A 21,551-nucleotide genomic window follows, 5' to 3' on the forward strand; every position below is an offset into this window, starting at 1 on the left:
TTCCCGATGGCAATGACATTCCCACCTCTGCCTATTATGCCAACAAATTGACGAATCCCTTAGGCTTAGAGGCCGTCAAGATAGATGCTTGCCCAAATGATTGTATTCTTTACAGAAAAGAGTATGAAAATTTGGATAAGTGTCCAACGTGTTCTATGTCGCGTTACAAGCGTAAAGGGGCCAATTCAGCTAAGAGGGGACCGCCCGCCAAGGTATTGTGGTATCTTCTGATCATACCTAGGTTTGAGCGCTTGTTCTCCGTAAAGAAGAATGCTAAGTATCTGAGGTGGCATGCGGAAGGGAGGAAGAAAGATGAATTCCTTAGACATCCGGCTGATTCTCCTCAATGGAGAACTATTGATAAGAAGTATCCTGAATTTGGCAAGGAGGTTAGAAATCTGAGACTTGCTCTATGTACATATGGGATGAATCCATACGGCTCTCTGAGTAGTCAGCATAGCACTTGGCCGGTTCTTCTTGCAATTTACAATCTTCCTCCATGGTTGTGTATGAAACGCAAGTATATCATGTTGTCACTACTCATCTCAGGGCCTAAGCAGCCAGGACATGATATAGATGTGTATCTCGCTCCACTCATAGATGATTTGAAATTGTTGTGGAATGAAGGTGTTCCAATGTTCGATGCTCACACCAACTCAAACTTTACATTGCGGGCAATGGTTTTCTGTACCATAAATGATTTTCCGGCCTATGGAAACTTGTCTGGGTACAATACCAAAGGAGAACAAGCATGCTCTATATGTGAAGAGGACATGAAGCCCACACGGTTGGATCATTTCAAGAAAAATATCTACCCAGATTTCAGGAAGCACCTTAGTCGATATCATCCTTATCGTAAGAAGAAGAAGGAATTCAATGGGTTCACCGAGGAAGGAGTAGCTCGTACACCTTTGACAGGATCACAAGTTTATGAACGTATCAAAAATGTTGAAACCAAATACGGTAAGTGCTTCAAGTCCAAGTCTAAAAAGGGTGTTTTATGGAAGAAAGTGTCTCCATTATGGGATCTTCCCTACTGGAAAGATTTGTCGGTTAGGCATTGTCTCGATGTAATGCACATTGAGAAAAATGTGTGCGATGCTATCATCGGGACTTTGCTAAACATACCAGGAAAGACCAAGGACAATGAGAATGTGCGGAAAGATATGAAAAAGAAGAATATTCGACCAGATTTGTGGCCTGTTAAAAAAAAGGATGGTACAAAGACCTTTCTGCCTCCAGCGTGTTACACAATGTCGAGAAAGGAGAAGAAGAAGTTTTGTGAGTGCTTACATGGCATTAAGGTTCCCTCGGGATATTCGTCGAATGTTAAGCGCCTAGTGTCTCTCTCGGACCTTAGGTTGATTGGTATGAAGTCTCATGATTGTCATGCACTGATTAATGTATTTTTTGCCAATTGCACTTCGTGGGATATTGCCGAAACACGTGAGACATGTTATAACAAAACTTTGTTTGTTTTTCAATTCCATATGTGCTAAGGTGATTAATCCGGAGACTTTGGATGCTTTGCACAATGATGTTGTTGAAACTCTATGTCGATTTGAAATGTATTTTCCGCCTTCTTTCTTTGATATAATGGTGCATTTGATTGTCCATTTAGTTCGCGAAGTCAAGTTATGTGGTCCGGTGTTCTTAAGATGGATGTATCCTTTTGAGAGATTTTTTAAGACTTTAAAGGACAAAGCAAGGAATCCGGCTAATCCAGAGGGTAGTATCATTCGGGGAGTCCTTAAAGAAGAGATTTCTGGATATCTAGCTGAGTTTTTGTCAAGCCTTGAACCAATAGGACTTCCAAAATCTCGACATGTTGGTAGGCTCGCAGGGGAGGGAGTAATTGGTAAAAATGTGATATCTCCTCCATCGGAGAGGAAGAAGAAGGCACATCTTTGTGTGTTGCAGCATCTTACAGAGGTTCATCCTTATTTAGAAAAGCATCTGCTTGAATTGCAACATTGTAATCCTAAGTTGAAGGAAAGAGCGTTGATGCGGGAACATAATCGCACATTTATTGAATGGTTTAAGAAGGAAGTTGGAAAGAAACAAGACCATGATGTTTCTGATACGATCAAGTGGTTATCTCGAGGTCCTCGACTATGTGTTCGATCTTTTGAAGGATATGATATCAATGGGTTCACATTCTACACTAGAAGGCAAGATGAAAAGAGTGTAGTGCAAAATAGTGGAGTAAAGGTTGTTGCATCATCTAGGGTCTATGCAAGCGCTAAGGATAAAAGGCCGGTTGATTCAACACAATCATATCATGGTGTTATCGAAGAAATATGGGAGCTTGATTATACCTATTTTGTGATCCCTGTTTTTCGGTGTCAGTGGGCTAACAACCAAAATGGTGTGAAGCAAGATGAAATTTTCCCGGGTTTAACCTTGGTGAACTTTGATCGACTAAGTGACAGTGACGAGCCATTCATTCTAGCATCACTAGCTAAGCAAGTTTTTTATGTGGTTGACAATATTGATCCTAGATGGCGTGTTGTTGCCCAAGGAAAAAGACATATTTTGGGTATTGATGATGTTGTAGATGAAGATGAGTATGATGAGTATGATGACACACCTCCGTTACCAATGGTTGTTCAACCATTGCCAGAAGAGGAGGATGCAAATAATACTAATCATATGCGTACAGATCATACGGAAGGAATATGGGTTACGAATCGTAATTGAAACATACATGTGTAAGTTCGGGCTTCACTTCTGATGCATTGTTGAAGTTTTTGACTTTGTTCTTTCTATTCATATCTGAAAGCCTGTGCGCCTTGGAATTTTTGTTATCTTGACTACTTAAATTTGAATAGTGAAGGATACTTGTGGATATTAATTCATATTTTTTTTCTAAAAATTCAACCCCAATCAATTGCCACTTGTATTGTGAAGAGGAATTGCAGTGATAGTCTCCTACTTTATCCCTCCTATTTAAGTTACTGAGAGTCTGATACTTCTAATAACTTGACTAACTTTATCTGGTTTTTTCACACAGGTGTAAACTTGGTGAATGTCGTATCCTCTTATGTGAGCCAGGTTCCAAGCACAGGTTGCAGAAATTGCAGTTGAATTTTCCTAGGTTAGTTTTCAGTACATTTTGTCTAATAATATCAATTACCTGTTCTTGTTTGCATGGCTTTGTGATTGGTAACTTAGTTTTTGATGTTTGCTTTCTAGTGGTTGATGATGGATAAGTGAAACTGAAATTCTTTCCAATGCAACTGAAATTCATCAAAATAAACAGAGATTCTTTGGCCAATTGCACTAATCAACTCAGTGAAGTACTGTTTTAGCTTCTCAGTGCACTGATCAGTTCTGTTCTGTGCACTGATCTGCACTGCCCAGATCAGAACTGTGCAGATCAGTGGACAAAACTGATCAGAACTGTGCAGTTATGTGCACTGATCTGCACAGCTCAGATCAGAACTGTGCAGATCAGTGCACAGAACTGGTTAGTTCTGATCAGTTCTGTGCACTGATCTGCACAGCTCAGATCAGAACTGTGCAGATCAGTGCACATAACTGGTCAGTTCTGATCAGTTCTGTGCATTGATCTGCACAGTTCTGATCTGAACTGTGCAGATCAGTGCGTAGAACTGGTCAGTTCTGATCAGTTCTGTGCACTGATCTGCACAGCTCAGATCAGAACTGTGCAGATCAGTGCACAGAACTGGTCAGTTCTGATCAGTTCTGTGCATTGATCTGCACAGTTCTGATCTGAGTTGTGTAGATCAGTGCGTACAACTTGTCAGTTCTGATCAGTTCTGTGCACTGATCTGCACAACTCAGATCAGTTCTGTGCATATAGTGCACAGTTCTGTTTTATTATAACTGAAAACTGAGTATTGCTCTCTTTTCTACATATAGTGCACAGTTCTGTTTTATTATAACTGAAAACTGAGTATTGCTCTCTTTTCTAAGTATTGCTCCCTTTACTAAGTATTGCTCTCTTTTCTTTGTTGCAGGACCGTAGCTACCATGGATGATCATCGTGATAATGAAATACAGCGAATTGATGGAGCTAGTCATCCTACGGGGGAATCACAAGGTACCAACACTAGTAAAAAGACCAAATTCCGTGGTCCGTCAAAAGGAGTTCAAGCCAAAAAGCCTATGCATCTTCAGTATAATCAATATGGAATCCCCGATGGAGAATGGTCAGGAGAATACGGGAAGCAAGTTGGGTCTTGTGCTGCTAGAATTAACATTAATGTGAAAGAATATTCAACGTTAGATGAACACACAAAGAAGGGGTTTTGGGAGGAGACCAAGGTAAACATTGAATAAAAACTTGATTTGTATTCTCCTAGATTATCTATTTGTGTAGCATACGTTTCTAACAATCTCTTATCCATAAAATTAACTACGGCGCCCGATGATGTATATAAAAATACTTCAATCTCATTGCCCGCTTCGGTTTGGCATTATGACGAAGATCGACAAACTTATGTACATGAGGTTGACGTTGAAGAGTTCCTTAGAGGGGCCTGTCTCAACATTTCAGTGATCCAAGTCTATATGATGTAAACTTTTCCGTCGACCTTTTTATTTTTGGTTTTGTCAACTATAATAGTTTTTGAAATTTTTGCATTATACATTTACTTTGTAGGTGTTTACTCCACGAGCACACCTTTGCATTTGACAACTCTCAGATTGGGTTTGTTTGTCCCGAGGCGATGTCAAACTCTAGATGCAAGGCCAACCCTCATGCTGTATCAATGTATTTGAAAGTAGTTTTCGATGCTGAAATTGAAAAGGAGAAGAAGGGTGATTCTAACATTACCAAGTGGTTTTTGATCCCATACCATCAAGAGTAAGTGTTAGAGATTGACCGATATTTGGTAAATAGCTATGTTATTGTTATTTTCATGCGTAAGGTTGCAATAACATTTATATATGATGCAGTAATCATTGGATTTTGTACGTGTTAGACCTACGTAGAGGTTGTGCATATATTTTCGACTCTGCGAAAGGTTCCAAACAAGAAAATAATGCATGGGGAATCTTGTGTTTGTAAGTTACTTTCATTTCTTTTTAAGTTATTTCTTTTCGTGCCGAATCAGATTCATGAAGTTTTACTCAACTTCCAGGGCATACCAAGTGTACAAGTTTAATAATGGAATTTGTCCGAATAGAACGACTACGCAGGGGTTGAAAGGCTACCCTATAAAGGTATCATGCTTACTAATTAGCTTTACTTTTTTTGGGTAACTACTTGGATATATAATTTATGATTTGTTTCCAAATCAGTGTGCTCAACAAGTCGGCGCCCGCGAGTGTGGCTATTACGTTATGAAGTTCATGCATGAAATAGTCACGTTACACCATAACTCTGATGAGCGGTTAGATAATGTTCGTTCTTTTACCATATGTTAGTTGAACTACTAATACTAGTACTTGTACGTAGTAGAATTCTTAATTTACAAGTAGCATTACTTATCATGTTACTTAATTATTTCAGGCTTACACTCCAAGAAATGCGCCTTATACCGATGAGGAAATAGATGTGGTTCGTGAGCAATGGGCTAAGTTTTTTACAACCGAGTATTTATTTACTTAGGTTGTTTAGACACAAAGATGGAAGCGTTTATATCTTCATGGATTTGGTAAAGTTCTTTAATTTTTCCATAATTACAAGTCTGCTGGATTTGCTAATTTATTGCTTTGAATACTAATATGCTGGTCTTGCTGCTGCTGTGAATCTATTGATGTGTATGAATATTATGCTATTAATGACTGCTGCAATTCTGCTTGCTGCTGTGTGTTTCTCCTATGTTTGCTTCTGTTGCTGCTCTGTATGTAATCATTTGGCCTATTTGGGAAATTCTTCAAAGCTTGAACCAGTTTGCTGCTGCCCGTTTTAACAACTATGTTATCCACCTGATGTTGCCTAGCATAAGTTAAGCCCTTCAATACTGCTAATGCCTCAGTTTGCAGTTTACTATGAGTGTAAATACATTCACTTCCTTCATGGGTGGTCCCTTGTTCACGAACAAGAAGCCAACCAACAACAGCTTCAAAATATCTTTCATTGCCTGGTTAATATAGACACTTATTCTGATTTTAGCATTAAGAACTAAGTGAAAGAACACAATTTAGGGCTAAAATGACATTTCCGCTCCCAACTTTGAACTAAAGAACCTAAGGACTCATTTGATTCTTATTACATGACTAATATGCATATTGTTAACTTTCTAAAACTCATTCTAATCTACGTATGCACATTTAAGGCTCATTGGGTCGTTATAGGTCATATTTAGAGCTAAAATGACATTTCCGCTCCCAACTTTGAACTAAAGAACCTAAGGACTCATTTGATTCTTATTACATGACTAATATGCATAGTTTTAACTTTCTAAAACTCATTCAAATCTATTTATACACATTTAAGGCACATTAGGTCGTTATAGGTCATGTTTAGAGCTAAAATGACATTTCCACTCCCAACTTTGAACTAAAGAACCTAAGGACTCATTTGATTCTTATTACATGACTAATATGCATATTGTTAACTTTCTAAAACTCATTCTAATCTACGTATGCACATTTAAGGCTCATTGGGTCGTTATAGGTCATATTTAGAGCTAAAATGACATTTCCGCTCCCAACTTTGAACTAAAGAACCTAAGGACTCATTTGATTCTTATTACATGACTAATATGCATAGTTTTAACTTTCTAAAACTCATTCAAATCTATTTATACACATTTAAGGCTCATTAGGTCGTTATAGGTCATGTTAAGAGCTAAAATGACATTTCCGCTCTCAACTTTGAACTAAAGAACCTAAGGACTCATTTGATTCTTATTACATGACTAATATGCATATTGTTAACTTTCTAAAACTCATTCTAATCTACGTATGCACATTTAAGGCTCATTGGGTCGTTATAGGTCATATTTAGAGCTAAAATGACATTTCCGCTCCCAACTTTGAACTAAAGAACCTAAGGACTCATTTGATTCTTATTACATGACTAATATGCATAGTTTTAACTTTCTAAAACTCATTCAAATCTATTTATACACATTTAAGGCTCATTAGGTCGTTATAGGTCATGTTTAGAGCTAAAATGACATTTCCGCTCCCAAATTTGAACTAAAGAACCTAAGGACTCATTTGATTCTTATTACATGACTAATATGCATATTGTTAACTTTCTAAAACTCATTCTAATCTACGTATGCACATTTAAGGCTCATTGGGTCGTTATAGGTCATATTTAGAGCTAAAATGACATTTCCGCTCCCAACTTTGAACTAAAGAACCTAAGGACTCATTTGATTCTTATTACATGACTAATATGCATAGTTTTAACTTTCTAAAACTCATTCAAATCTATTTATACACATTTAAGGCTCATTAGGTCGTTATAGGTCATGTTTAGAGCTAAAATGACATTTCCGCTCTCAACTCTGAACTAAAGAACCTAAGGACTCATATGATTCTTATTACATGACTAATATGCATATTGTTAACTTTCTAAAACTCATTCTAATCTACGTATGCACATTTAAGGCTCATTGGGTCTTTATAGGTCATATTTAGAGCTAAAATGACATTTCCGCTCCCAACTTTGAACTAAAGAACCTAAGGACTCATTTGATTCTTATTACATGACTAATATGCATAGCTAGTTTTAACTTTCTAAAACTCATTCAAATCTATTTATACACATTTAAGGCTCATTAGGTCGTTATAGGTCATGTTTAGAGCTAAAATGACATTTCCGCTCTCAACTTTGAACTAAAGAACCTAAGGACTCATTTGATTCTTATTACATGACTAATATGCATATTGTTAACTTTCTAAAACTCATTCTAATCTACGTATGCACATTTAAGGCTCATTGGGTCGTTATAGGTCATATTTAGAGCTAAAATGACATTTCCGCTCCCAACTTTGAACTAAAGAACCTAAGGACTCATTTGATTCTTATTACATGACTAATATGCATAGTTTTAACTTTCTAAAACTCATTCAAATCTATTTATACACATTTAAGGCTCATTAGGTCGTTATAGGTCATGTTTAGAGCTAAAATGACATTTTCGCTCTCAACTTTGAACTAAAGAACCTAAGGACTCATTTGATTCTTATTACATGACTAATATGCATATTGTTTACTTTCTAAAACTCATTCTAATCTACGTATGCACATTTAAGGCTCATTGGGTCGTTATAGGTCATATTTAGAGCTAAAATGACATTTCCGCTCCCAACTTTGAACTAAAGAACCTAAGGACTCATTTGATTCTTATTACATGACTAATATGCATAGTTTTAACTTTCTAAAACTCATTCAAATCTATTTATACACATTTAAGGCTCATTAGGTTGTTATAGGTTATGTTTAGAGCTAAAATGACATTTCCGCTCTCAACTTTGAACTAAAGAACCTAAGGACTCATTTGATTCTTATTACATGTCTAATATGCATATTGTTAACTTTCTAAAACTCATTCTAATCTACGTATGCACATTTAAGGCTCATTGGGTCGTTATAGGTCATATTTAGAGCTAAAATGACATTTCCGCTCCCAACTTTGAACTAAAGAACCTAAGGATTCATATGATTCTTATTACATGACTAATATGCATTATTTTAACTTTCTAAAACTCATTCGAATCTATTTATGCGCATTTAAGGCTCATTAGGTCGTTATAGGTCATGTTTAGAACTAAAGAACCTAAGGACTCATTTGATTCTTATTACATGATTAATATGCATTAGATCTGTCTAAATTAGAGTTGTTTCACCAACTAATCTTGGTTTGACAGGCATCAGCTTTCCCGGACACTTGAATGCTCACAGAGCAATTAGAATTACACGTTTATTTGCATGGTTCTCAACAACGTACTTAATTATCTCTATAGTCTGCAACTATATCTTTTAATTTTATGCTTCAATGGAATGTAAAGACAATATCGTGAGTGTAAACTTTGGTACTCATATATATTTTCCTTCCATGCAACTTGCAGGCTAGGGATCGAGTCGATTGGAAGAAAGTCAACACGACCTTACTCAAGGTTTGTAATGCATGATCTAAAGGGACCTAAGTGGCTGGATTAGAGACATTTGTTAGATTAGCTCTCTAGCCTTTTGTCTTTAGTTGTTAATATTAGTTGTAATTTGTTAGACTAGCTAGGTGTTTAAAAATTGTAAACATACGTACTATATATACGCTTTGCTCTGTTGGGTTAATATAAATGAAGTTAATGTAATGATTTATTTATCAAAGATAAGCAGATTCATACCTTTGCTATTTTGGTGTTGATTGGGTACAGGTTTCAATACTCAATGGAGTATATATCTAGTTGTGGTTATTGCCGCCTATTTTATATTTTAAAAGAATTTGGAAAAAAAAAATTAATGTTGTTGAAGGGGGCTTTTAATGTACGCCTCAACAACATATGAATTTATGGCGCAAAAATATAGGTCTGTTGAGGGGGGCATTTAAGAAGTGAGCCTCAACAGAGGAGGCTGTTGAGGCGGGCTTCTGTAAAGCCCCCCACAACAGGTCCTTATTTTTCGCTTATCTGTAGAGGTTGTTGAGGCGGGCTTTTGAAAGCCCCCCACAACAGGTCACCTGTTGAGGCGAACAAAGCCCGCCTCAACAGATCACTGAGCTGTTGAAGCTACGTCTGTCGCAGCGGGCCTTGTTCGCCTCTATAAACCCAAAATGCCCCCCTCAATAGGTATTTTTTCCACTAGTGGAGCCCTGGAAGGTGGACCCGAGATCGAAAGTTTACCCCACTTGGGTCGACTCTGGTACAAGCCTTCCAAAGACTAACCAATCAAGGAAAGCTAAGACCCATAGGCCCCACACCCGACCCTTCATTCAAAAATAAATATTGGGTCGAGGGCACCTATTGCAAATTCCATCAGGGAAATGGCACGATACTGAAAACTGCTGGAATATAAAAAACACGATCCAGGATATGATAGAGGATGAAGTAATACCTCTCCCTAACGTTGGTAAACCCAACAACAACAAGAGCCCACTCGGTTCTTGTCACATCTCTCTCGATCAACCAGAAAATAAGAACTTTGACCCTACGGTGTATATTACGCCTCAAGGTGCACCACTCGCCATGGTCCCTATGGATCAAATCGAGAGAGAAGTGTGCATTGTGTGGGATGATGATGCTGAAGATGTCTACCTATCTCAAGTATCGGGCCAAGACCTCTTTAATGAAACTTGGCCCGGGCATGCTCCCATTGACACCACCCCTCAAGAGTCCGAGGTTGACAATCTCACTCGGTCCGGAAGGGTATACCAACAGGATATTCGCCTGCCTCCCGGGGACGACATCCCAGTCAGACAGACTCCTGAAAACATACGGCACACCACCGTCGCAGAAGTCATCGAAAATCCTCTCTTGAAGCAACTAAAAAGAACTAAAGCCGAGATTACCATCTGGGATCTCATGTGCACTTCAAAGGAACATCGTGAAAAACTTATTCGCTCACTTGACCTAATCTCAGTCCCTATGGACATTACACCTGACTCGTTGGTTAACCACGTCATAAGAGATGTTGAGGAAAAAGCAATAGTTTTTACTGACAAAGACTTGCCTAAAGAAGGAGGCGCCCACAACAAGGCCCTCTATCTAGTGGTTGGATGAAAAGGACAAAACATCCCCCTAGCACTCGTAGATAACGGTTCAGCGGTAAATGTTTGCCCATTGTGAACCGCCCATTGCTTGGGGCTAGGAAGTGATGACTTCCAAACCTCCACGCAAGGGGTACGAGCTTATGATAACTCTCGAAGGCCTGTGTTGGGAAAAATCAACCTCACAATACAAACCGGACCTGTGGCATGTACCACGGAGTTTCAAATAATCGACATCAAGCCCACTTTCAACTTCCTCTTAGGACGCCCTTGGCTCCATGACTTAGGAGGTGTGGCTTCTACCTTGCACCAAATGGTTAAACTTAACCATAACGGGGAATTCTAGAAATACGCGCCCCTCCTCTCGACGTCAGTTGTACTATGGTTGGAACGGCCGAAACTGCAGAAGACCTTTACGGTTTTCAAGTGGATGAAGCCATCCAAGTCATTGAGGACTATAATTTAGAATTTCTAGATCCGTGTGCGTCCCGGGTCATCCCTAAAATATTGCTAGCTCAAGGCTATTTCCCGGGAACTCCATTGGGCATAAGGAAGAAGAACTACATGTTCCATCCCCTACCCAACAAATCTACTCCCTTTGGCCTAGGCTATGAGCCGACGGAGGAAGATATTGCTGACCACTTGTCTAGGCTACGCCTTAAGCTAGCCAAAACAAAACAAACCACCCTTCTTCCCCCATATCAAAGAACCCTTAACGGTATGTTTGTCCGGGAAGGAGAAGAACACCCATGTTGTGACTTCCCTGAACCCTTCGTTCAGGATGGCCTGCTAAAACCCGGATTTGAAATTTTCCATGATTGTCATACTTTGGATGAGGCACCCCACCTCACCAAGACAGAATCAGATGAAATATTGGACAACCAAGCTCTATGGACATTGTTTAACTAATCGAGGCCTATGGAGGACAAGACTGTGATAACTACCCTAGCTCTACAAGATGAAGGTTTCGATCCAACTCGGTTAATCGCTCCTACACTAGAAGAGGCCGAGAACGGATGGGTGAAGACATGTCAGTGGGTCAACGCAAAGGGAATAGAGTTCAAGATGAGTACATGTGAAGGACCAAGGTTCTACGGGACTAAACCCAAGGCTTGAGCCGTAGAGAGCACTTTAGCAAAACGCCTAGTAGTTCTTTAGATGATAGAAAGAATAAAACTCTAGATATGGTCCTAAGAACCCTTAGAAATTGATTAATTTTATTTCAGTATGTTTTCCTTACTTTCCAAATTAATAAAGGCGTAAATTTTCTCCTAAAATATTATTCTAACACTAAATAAAGCAGTAATCATACTTGCAAATGTAAAAATCAAAAAATGTAAGGAAGCGGCCCACTGTAGGCCCAATAGCAAGGCCCACTCGGTCTTGAATCGTGACATCGAAACCAATTCCCGAAAATCCACAAAATAAACCACACCATTTCCAAGACATAAAGGTCAAACCCGTGCAACCCAAAGAAACCAAAAGAAATCAAACAATGCAAATGTTGCTCAACAAAAAAAATCATAAAACATGAACCCATCATCCCCATCACTAACAACACGCATCTCAACCCACCTAAAAAACCTATGCAAAGATCTTCATATCTTCCACACCCTAACTCCATTTTCAAAGCCGTTTCGAGTCACGAATAGAAAAAATTAATCCGGAGGAAAATGCGTCTAACGCTAACAGCCCAAAAAGCTTCCGAAATAGCGTCAAAATTGATTTATGAAGAATAAAAAGTAAAATGAAACAAAGAAAAAGAAATAAACGCAAGAACATGTGAAGCAACGCGCCAAAAAAGTCTCCCCAGGAATCATTTTCAGCGCCCAGAGAAAATACATGTACTCAAAAAATAAAACAAATTCTTGGCTTACGGCAAAGCAGCAGATTAAAATAATAATAAACTTCACTTATTCTACCGTTTCGAATAATATGTTTCCATCTCAGAACGTACTTATCAAATTCGGCATCCTAGAATTCATTCTAGCTAGAACTACGCGCGACCTGATTCTAAGTTAAAGTTATTTAACAAGGATACGTAGGCAATCCTGTTTATGGATTCGGTCCAATCAAATAAAAAAATATAATGTGCATTAGTGTTGGAAATGAGCAAATAAAAAAAAGGAGAGAAGCAAAACGAAAACAAGAAAAATAAAATTACGCCTTTATTAATATTTAAAAATAAATAAGAAGGAAAACAAAAGTGCTAAGGAATGAAAAACAAACACAACTGAAATAAATAAAGGGCACCTACACCCTAACAAGAACTACACTACTCGAGTTCTTCCGGATCATCAAATAAAGTTTTGTAGAGGGCAATGTTTGCAGGGTCCACCTCCACAGGCTTCTGCGCTGCCCCTATATCAATCTCCATAAGAACAGGCTCCTTGACACTAACTTCCAAGGATGCCAAGGCCTCAGAAACATTTTCAGTTTGAACAACTATAGCCCGCTCAGCCTCAAGGGCACAAACAATGGTAGGGGAAGGATTATCAACATCAATTGGATTAGCCACTGGTTCTACTAGGGGCTGAACTTTCCTAACCCATAAATTATTCCGGAGACGATCTCCGCGAGAGCTCGCATTTCTTTTGTGAACGGCAGGCCCCTTCGTGTTAGGCACCTTTTTAGGCCTAGAACTGGAACGGGGAGGAACTTCCTTTCGCTTTCGATCAGGACGAGCTTTTACAGTCTTAATACCATGGTCGCGAGGATTAGCAGTATCATGGCTCTCATACTTTGCCCTACCTCGAGGTATCAAAAGCTCAGCCGGCTCTTCATTTCGAGCCTTAGTTCTCACAGCCTTATCATCGGAACTCATCCACAACTTGTAGTTTTCGGAAAGACCCACAAAGCCATCTCTAGCCACGGTCCAATGCGGGAGGCCACCATAATACTTAGCCCACGCTTGAACCCGTGCTTCAGAAAAGACCGCTACTTTAGGTGGTACCGTATCGGAAAACGGGATAGTCTGCCTTAAGCCATACTGTCGCATGACTCGGTAACGAAAGATGTAAACGGGCCGAGATAGCCCCAACAAAGAAACATAAACTAATGCCTCGGAACCCCCCGTCATATTAGTCAAACCCCACCACGGTACCCACTTAATAGAGCATATGCCATGAGTAAAATAGGAGACCCACTCGGCCTCGTCCTGGCCTTGGTGCAAATACTTTCGGTTACCCAAAGCTATAGGGCGATAACATTTAGGATCCGCAGGAGCTTCTAAAAGCCTAAGTCGTTCCATGAGCCAAATCTGCAAAAAACGGGTACGATCAGAAAAATAATAAATACACGAAAGTCCTGCCTGGGGGGCACTTTCAACGCCCAGGACCAGGCGCCAGAAATTCCGACGCCCAACTCTGGGCGCCGAAAATCAGCTCCAGGCAGGGGGCTGTCGAGGCAAACGAAAAAAGAAAAGAAAAAGAAAAAATAGGCGTATTACTTTGCGCGAATAAACGATCGATTACCTGCAGCAATAGGGGGCTCCCCTTAAAAATTTCAGACTTGGCATCCTTTTTCAACTCATCCGCATTCAGTAAGGTCTCGGCAACAACCAACAGCATAATGGAATAGCAACTTTCCATCTGGCTGATCAAGGGGATCAACCTTATGTCACCGAACTCACCATTGTTATTCGACAGTAAATAGTGGTTCAACAGGCAGAATACAAGTGCTCGAATGTTCAATTTCTGTTCGGTCATATTTTTACTAGGTCTAAAGTGATGTTTTACAAGCTTTGCCAAATTAACCTTATCACCCACAACGATCTCAGCAAGAATATTAGCATCTAGTCCTAGGAAAGCCCTTATGGTTGTTTTACCCTCTTCAATAGTGTCAGGGGTAGCAGGAGTAGCATTGGTAGGATAACCAAGGATCGCGGCAAATTCATCCGGGCAAAGGGCATACTTCAGTGCCCCGAAAGACAAAAACATGGTGATCAGAATCCCAAAAGTCCAGGGCCGCATACAGAAAATTATAATCAATATTAATTTGTTGTAAGCCTAAGAATGCCTCTAAGTGGTATCCTTTCAACAAAGCCTTTTCTGTGGGATTAAGGGCTCTTAACCAGCGCCTAACTGAAGGAAATAATGCCCTTGGTCCAAGTATGCATTCAATGTTAAGTCTAATAAATGCGGTTCAGTATTAATTAACAAGTTAATAATTCAGTGAGATAAAGTGAGCTGAATGCCTGGCTAGAGGCCGCTTCAGTTCAAGTGGAATTAATGATATTAATCCACAACTTACTCTTGACTGAACCCGTAGGGTCACACAAATAGTACGTAAACGGATCAAGTATTTAATGGCATTAAATACTCCATCTATGGATATTCGGAATCGACGGATCTTGGTTCCAGTGGGAGCTGAGATCGTCAAAGGCAAGCAAATGAATACTCCGGAAACGATGATATTCCCGGAAACGGAAATATGGATCGTATCGGAAATATAAATATTATCCAAGTCGTAGATGTTGCCGGAAACAGAAACATGGTACGTATCGGAAAATATTATCGGAAATAGAAATATTGCCGGAATCGGAAATATTGCCGGAAACGGAAATATTGTCAGAATCGGAAATATTATCGGAATCGGAAAATAATTCCGGAAACGGAAATATTAAATATTTGTTCGAAACGGAAATTAATTCCGGAATCGGAAATATTAAATATTGTTCGTATCAGAAATGAATTCCGGAATCGAGAATTTAATCGGAAGCGTATCGTACGAATTAGCATCGGACGAGGCCTGCCAGACGAAGGCCCAGCACGAAGCCGGGCCATCGCCCAGCAAGCCAAGCGCAACAACCACACGCCAAGCATGCGACCAGGCCCAGCGCAAAAGCCAGGCCCAGCCGAAGCTTGGGCGCGCGCGCGGGGCTGCGACGAGTGGGCTGGCGTTGTGCGTGGGCCGCAAGGCCTGCGTGCGGTGCTAGCGTATTACTCGAAGTGTGTTACTCGAATCCTAAAGCGTATAGAATTCGTTTAATGATTAAATTCCTAATCCTAAAAGATAAATTAATTAAATAAGTGTTCCACTAGGATTCTAATTTAATTAATTCGTATCCTAGTAGGATTCCAATTCTCTTTCCATACCCCTATAAATATGTGGCCTGGGTTCACAATTTATAAAGAGTTTTCAAGGATTCAAAGTGAGTTTTTGAGAGAAAAATTCAGTCACATACCTTGCCTAAAAGTGCCGAAATTATTAGTACCTTAAGGGCGATTCTAGTTGGTCAATCTTAAGGCGGATCCGGACGTGCTGTGGACTATCTACGGAGGGACGACACTTGGAGTCCTAAAGACTTGTTCTTGTTCGGTTCGGGCGCAGCTAGGGAAGGCACGCAACAAAGAGTATGCATCTAAACTATGCTATATGATTATGTGTAAATAATATGTATTCCTGGCTAAATGGTTTTTCCGCATGATTTATGAATTGTCATATGTATCATAACCTAACAGTGGTATCACGAGCCTCTTATTATTTTCATAATCTAAATTGCATGAACATGGTTAAATATTACAAATTTGCAAGAATTAAAAGGGGTGATTAATTTTCGTAATTGTTAATTAATTGCAAATTGCGTTTATTTAATTATACGTACGCAGTTTTTCGGCAGTTTCTTCGTTACTCATCCAAATCGAGTGATTTTTGTGTGAATTCCGCATGTAAAAGGCATTCTAAAATTTTGACAAAAACAATATTTTTCGGCCGAACCCAGAATTCTCAAATTCGAAGCCTAACTATGACTTTTCGGAGGTTTTAGTTTTTCGAATGCAAAATTTCGTAAATTTAAGATGTTAAATTAAATATTTGCGATTCTTGTTGATAAATCTTGAATTTTTGATTGACCTACTGTATATGTTTAACAATTTTTGATTGACCTACTGTATATTTGCTCTCGCCCTCGCCCATTCGCCCATTGCACACATCCCACGACACAAGGCATGGGTGCTGCCTTGTGCTCGTGCACCATGGCCTTGCTCATTGCTTTCGTGCCGCATGGGCGACGAGCTCCCTTGCTCGTCGTCACATGCCCGCACTATACAACACCCCTTAAGGGTAACACGTAGCGTCCATTGCTTTGTGCGTGCAAGTTATATGAGCGAATCGCATAAAAATTTAAAATTTATATTCAAAATTAATGACAAATTAATAAATAATATTAATTTCATAATATTAGGGCGAAAAATAGAAAATTTATTATTCAATTGATTTCCGATTAATATGGATTCAAGTCTAGGTCATAAAAATTTAAAATTTAACATAAATTTACAATTTTTATGGTGGTTTTTAATCATAGGTATCTAATTAAATTATAATTAATTATGAAAATAGAATTAATTCTAAATTAGATTGCATAATTAACAAGGCTAGGCATTCAAACTTGTTAAACATATACAGTAGGTCAATCAAAAATTCAAGATTTATCAACAAGAATCGCAAATATTTAATTTAACATCTTAAATTTACGAAATTTTGCATTCGAAAAACTAAAACCTTCGAAAAGTCATAGTTAGGCTTCGAATTTGAGAATTCTGGGTTCGGCTTTTACATGCGGAATTGACACAAAAATCACTCGATTTGGATGAGTAACGAAGAAACTGCCGAAAAACTGCGTACGTATAATTAAATAAACGCAATTTGCAATTAATTAACAATTACGAAAATTAATCACCCCTTTTAATTCTTGAAAATTTGTAATATTTAACCATGTTCATGCAATTTAGATTATGAAAATAATAAGAGGCTCGTGATACCACTGTTAGGTTATGATACATATGACAATTCATAAATCATGCGGAAAAAACCATAAAGCCAGGAAAACATATTATTTACACATAATCATTTAGCATAGTTTAGATGCATACTCTTTGTTGCGTGCCTTCCCTAGCTGCGCCCGAACCGAACAAGAACAAGTCTTTAGGACTCCAAGTGTCGTCCCTCCGTAGATAGTCCACAGCACGTCCGGATCCGCCTTAAGATTGACCAACTAGAATCACCCTTAAGGTACTACTTATTTTCGGCTAAATGGGCAAGAGTTATGGCTGATTTTTTTGCTTAAAAATCCTAGCTTTGAATACTTGAAAACTTGTGTATAAATTTATGACCCTAGGCATATATTTATAGAACCTTGGAAAGGATTTCGAATCCTGTTAGAATACTAATTAATTAATTAGAATCCTATTAGAACTCTAAATAATTAATTTAATCTTTTAGGATTAGGATTTAATCTATGCACGAATTCCGATAGCTTTAGGATTCGTATAACACGTACACACGCACCGCACGAGCATCGCACGCCCATGCGCAAGCCTTCCGGCCCACGCTGTGCGCACGACGCACAGGCCCACTGCCCGCAGCCCATTTGTGCGCGCGCGCCAGCCTTGGCTGGGACTGGCCTTGCGCTGGGCCTGGTCGAGGCATTTGGCGTGTTGTTGGATGCGTGTGGCTTGTTGGGCGATGGCCTGGCTTCGTGCTGGGCCCTCGTCCGGCAGGCTTCGTCCGATTCTTATTCGTACGATACGCTTCCGATTAAATTCCCGGTTCCGGAATTCATTTCCGATACGAACAATATTTAATATCTCCGATTCCGGAATCAATTTCCGTTTCGAACAAATATTTAATATTTCCGTTTCCGGAATTATTTTCCTATTCCGATAATATTTCCGATTCTGACAATATTTCCGTTTCCGGCAATATTTCCGATTCCGGCAATATTTCCATTTCCGATAATATTTTCCGATACGTACCATGTTTCCGTTTCCGGCAACATCTACGACTTGGATAATATTTATATTTCCGATACGATCCATATTTCCGTTTCCGGCAATATCATCGTTTCCGGAGTATTCATTTCTTGCCTGTGACGATCTCAGCTCCCACTGAAACCAAGATCCGTCGATTCCGAATATCCATAGATGGAGTATTTAATGCCATTAAATACTTGATCCGTTTACGTACTATTTGTGTGACCCTACGGGTTCAGTCAAGAGTAAGCTGTGGATTATTATCATTAATTCCACTTGAACTGAAGCGGCCTCTAGCTAGGCATTCAGCTCACTTGATCTCACTGAATTATTAACTTGTTAATTAATACTGAACCGCATTTATTAGACTTAACATTGAATGCATACTTGGACCAAGGGCATTATTTCCTTCAACTCACACTTTGAGAACTTGGCATACAACTGGTTATCTCTCAAGGTACTCAACACATATCTCAAGTGTTAAGCGTGATCCTCTTCACTTTTGGAATACACTAGGATGTCATCTATGAAAACCACTACAAACTTGTCCAAATAGGCATGGAATACACGGTTCATTAAGTCCATAAATATTGCAGGTGCATTGGTTAACCCAAAAGGCATAACAGTGAACTAATAATTCCCGTATCTAGTCCTGAATGCGGTCTTTGGTATGTCATGATCAGCGATTCTCAATTGATGATAACCCGAACGCAAATCGATCTTTGAAAAGATTCCTGCTCCTTTCAGTTGGTCAAATAGGTCTTCTATCCAAGGTAAAGGATACTTATTCTTGATTGTGACCTTATTGAGCTCCCTGTAGTCTATATAGAGCCTCGTGCTTCCATCCTTCTTCTTCACAAACAACACTGGTTCTCCCCAAGGCGATGCACTTGGCCTAATGTAACCTTTCTCCAATAGATCCTCCAACTGGCCTTTTAACTCATTCATTTCTGCTGGAGCCATTCCATAGGGTGATTTTGAAATAGGCGCGGTTCCAGGCACTAAATCTATGGTAAAGTCAATAGGTCAATTGGGAGGCATCCCCGGGATCTCTTCCGGAAACACATCAAGGAATTCATTAACTACTGCAATATCTTTAGGCTGATCTTTGATCACATGCTCTAGGTTTCTCACATTGCATAAAAAGACTGGGTTCCCTTTACCGACTAGCTTCACGAGTTCTATTGCCGTGATAATCCCTATGTTCTTAGGCTTACCAAAGCGACCGATATGACACTACTTTGCCTAGGCTAGACCTCAAGTGATCCTTCTGCTTCTCACAATCTATTTTGGCTTTGAACATGGCCAACCAGTCCATTCCTAGAATTACATCTAGCTCTCCTAACTCAAACTCGATTAGGTTAGATAAGAACACGGTCTTGGCTATGGTCAAAGGCACATCTCTATGGATTTTGGTACATTTCACTATACTACCAGTAGGTATGACTATAGGTACTTCAATTGTTTCAGGCTCTTTCAACCCTAGTTTCCCCAAAGCATCTACTGATATAAAAGAATAAGTCGCACCAGAATCAAATAGAAATTTAACTAAGACGGAATTAATAGAAAAAGTACCCGCTATGATGCCAGAGGAAGTCACCGCTTCTTGCCTAGATATCACATTCAGCTTTCCTTGGGCAACTCCTTTGTTATAGCCACCTCCATTGGTGTTTCCATTGTGGTTTCGGTTCCCATTCTGCTGTTGGTTTCCTCCAGGCTTCCCATGGTTCTGGTGATTTAAATTGCTATTGCCATTGTTACCACCTTGGTAATTCCTTTGGTTTCCACCTCCATTTCCCCCATTTCGGTTCTGATTATTCCAATTATTGCTCTGGTGGTTACCTTGGTTAGGCTTTCCATTTTTGGAATAACACTCATACTCCCTGTGGCCTAACTTCTGACAGAATCTACAAGTCACTAAGTTTCCGTCACAATCCTTTCCAGGGCGATTCATGTTACAGCGCCTACAGTCGTAGGTCCTTACTCCATCCCTTCCAGACTGATTTCCACCACCTTGGTTGTTGCGAGTACCACCATTGTTAGCCCTAAACTGGAAGTTCCCATTCCCCTTGTGCTTCTTAAAATTTCCCTGATTCTGATGGTTATTCCCTTGATTCGAGCTTCCACCATCCTTTCTCTTTTCAGTACCCCCATTCTTCCTTTGTTGTAACCCATACAGGTGAGCAGCTTTTTCGTACAGGGTGTCTAATGAGGTAAAAGTCTCGATCTCCAGACAACAACAGTTGCAAGTCCATGGTCAAACCATTCTCAAATCTTTGAGCCCTGAGCTCTTCCGTTGCCACCACTTCAGGTGCAAACCTAGACAGCTCTATAAACTTAGAATAGTATTCCGTCACAGACAGACCCTCCATTTTGAGTTCAATGAACTCCTGCGCCTTTTGCTTCTTCAGATAAGGTGGGTAAAACTTGTTCCTTAGTGCAGTTTTGAATGCTTCCCACCCAAAGCTAGGTGTGGCTCTAAGGATATTCTCACATCGTTGCCACCATAAATCGGCTTCACCTCTCAGGTAGTACACAACACTGTTCACCCTAAGGTTCGGGGCAATTCACAGCTACAATGAGCTTATCAAACTCTCTCAACCAGTTTTCAAGCAGACTTGGTTCATTCTCTCCGCTATACAGTGGAGGCTTGCTTTGAGATATTTTCTTAAACATTTCCCCAGCCGGATCATGCACTGGGTTGGCTCTAGTTTGAGCTAGGTCTCGAACTACCTCAGCTAGTTGTCTAACCACTTCAGAAATCTCTTGGTTAGCCATATCCCTTCTCCTGAATAAAATAAAAAGGCTAAGTTTAATATTGGTTGGACATGACATTACTAAGACACTAGTTCGACAACGAACCTACTCACAACAAGAACACGGTTACAAGCTCCCTAGGGGAAGAGTTGGCGCCACTTTTGGGCCTTCTCACCCCACTATTCGATGCATGTAAATTTAGATGGTTGCTACTTGACCACCTTGCACATAAAATTTCATTGAAGAAACAACAATTAATCCCTTTGCGATACCCACAAGACTTAGAATTGAAAATTGAACTTAGGAGATAACGAAAAGGAAATTCTATTCTTTTATTAATGCTTCAATGAATAGGTCTTACATCCACTAATGACATAACATTTATTCTCCAACTATGATAGAACTAAAA

General features: G+C 39.5%; 1 long non-coding RNA gene across 1 annotated transcript; it reads left to right on the forward strand.

The window, feature by feature from the left end:
* The first annotated feature begins 5,077 nt into the window (after window positions 1–5,077).
* LOC130462564 (uncharacterized) lies at window positions 5,078–5,912 on the forward strand. The gene is made up of 3 exons (XR_008923086.1): window positions 5,078–5,120; window positions 5,269–5,370; window positions 5,480–5,912. It is a non-coding gene; the product is annotated as an uncharacterized lncRNA (long non-coding RNA).
* Window positions 5,913–21,551: the final 15,639 nt, after the last annotated feature.

This window comes from Spinacia oleracea, chromosome 6 (genome assembly GCF_020520425.1).
Source record: "Spinacia oleracea cultivar Varoflay chromosome 6, BTI_SOV_V1, whole genome shotgun sequence".
Taxonomy (NCBI): domain Eukaryota; kingdom Viridiplantae; phylum Streptophyta; class Magnoliopsida; order Caryophyllales; family Amaranthaceae; genus Spinacia; species Spinacia oleracea.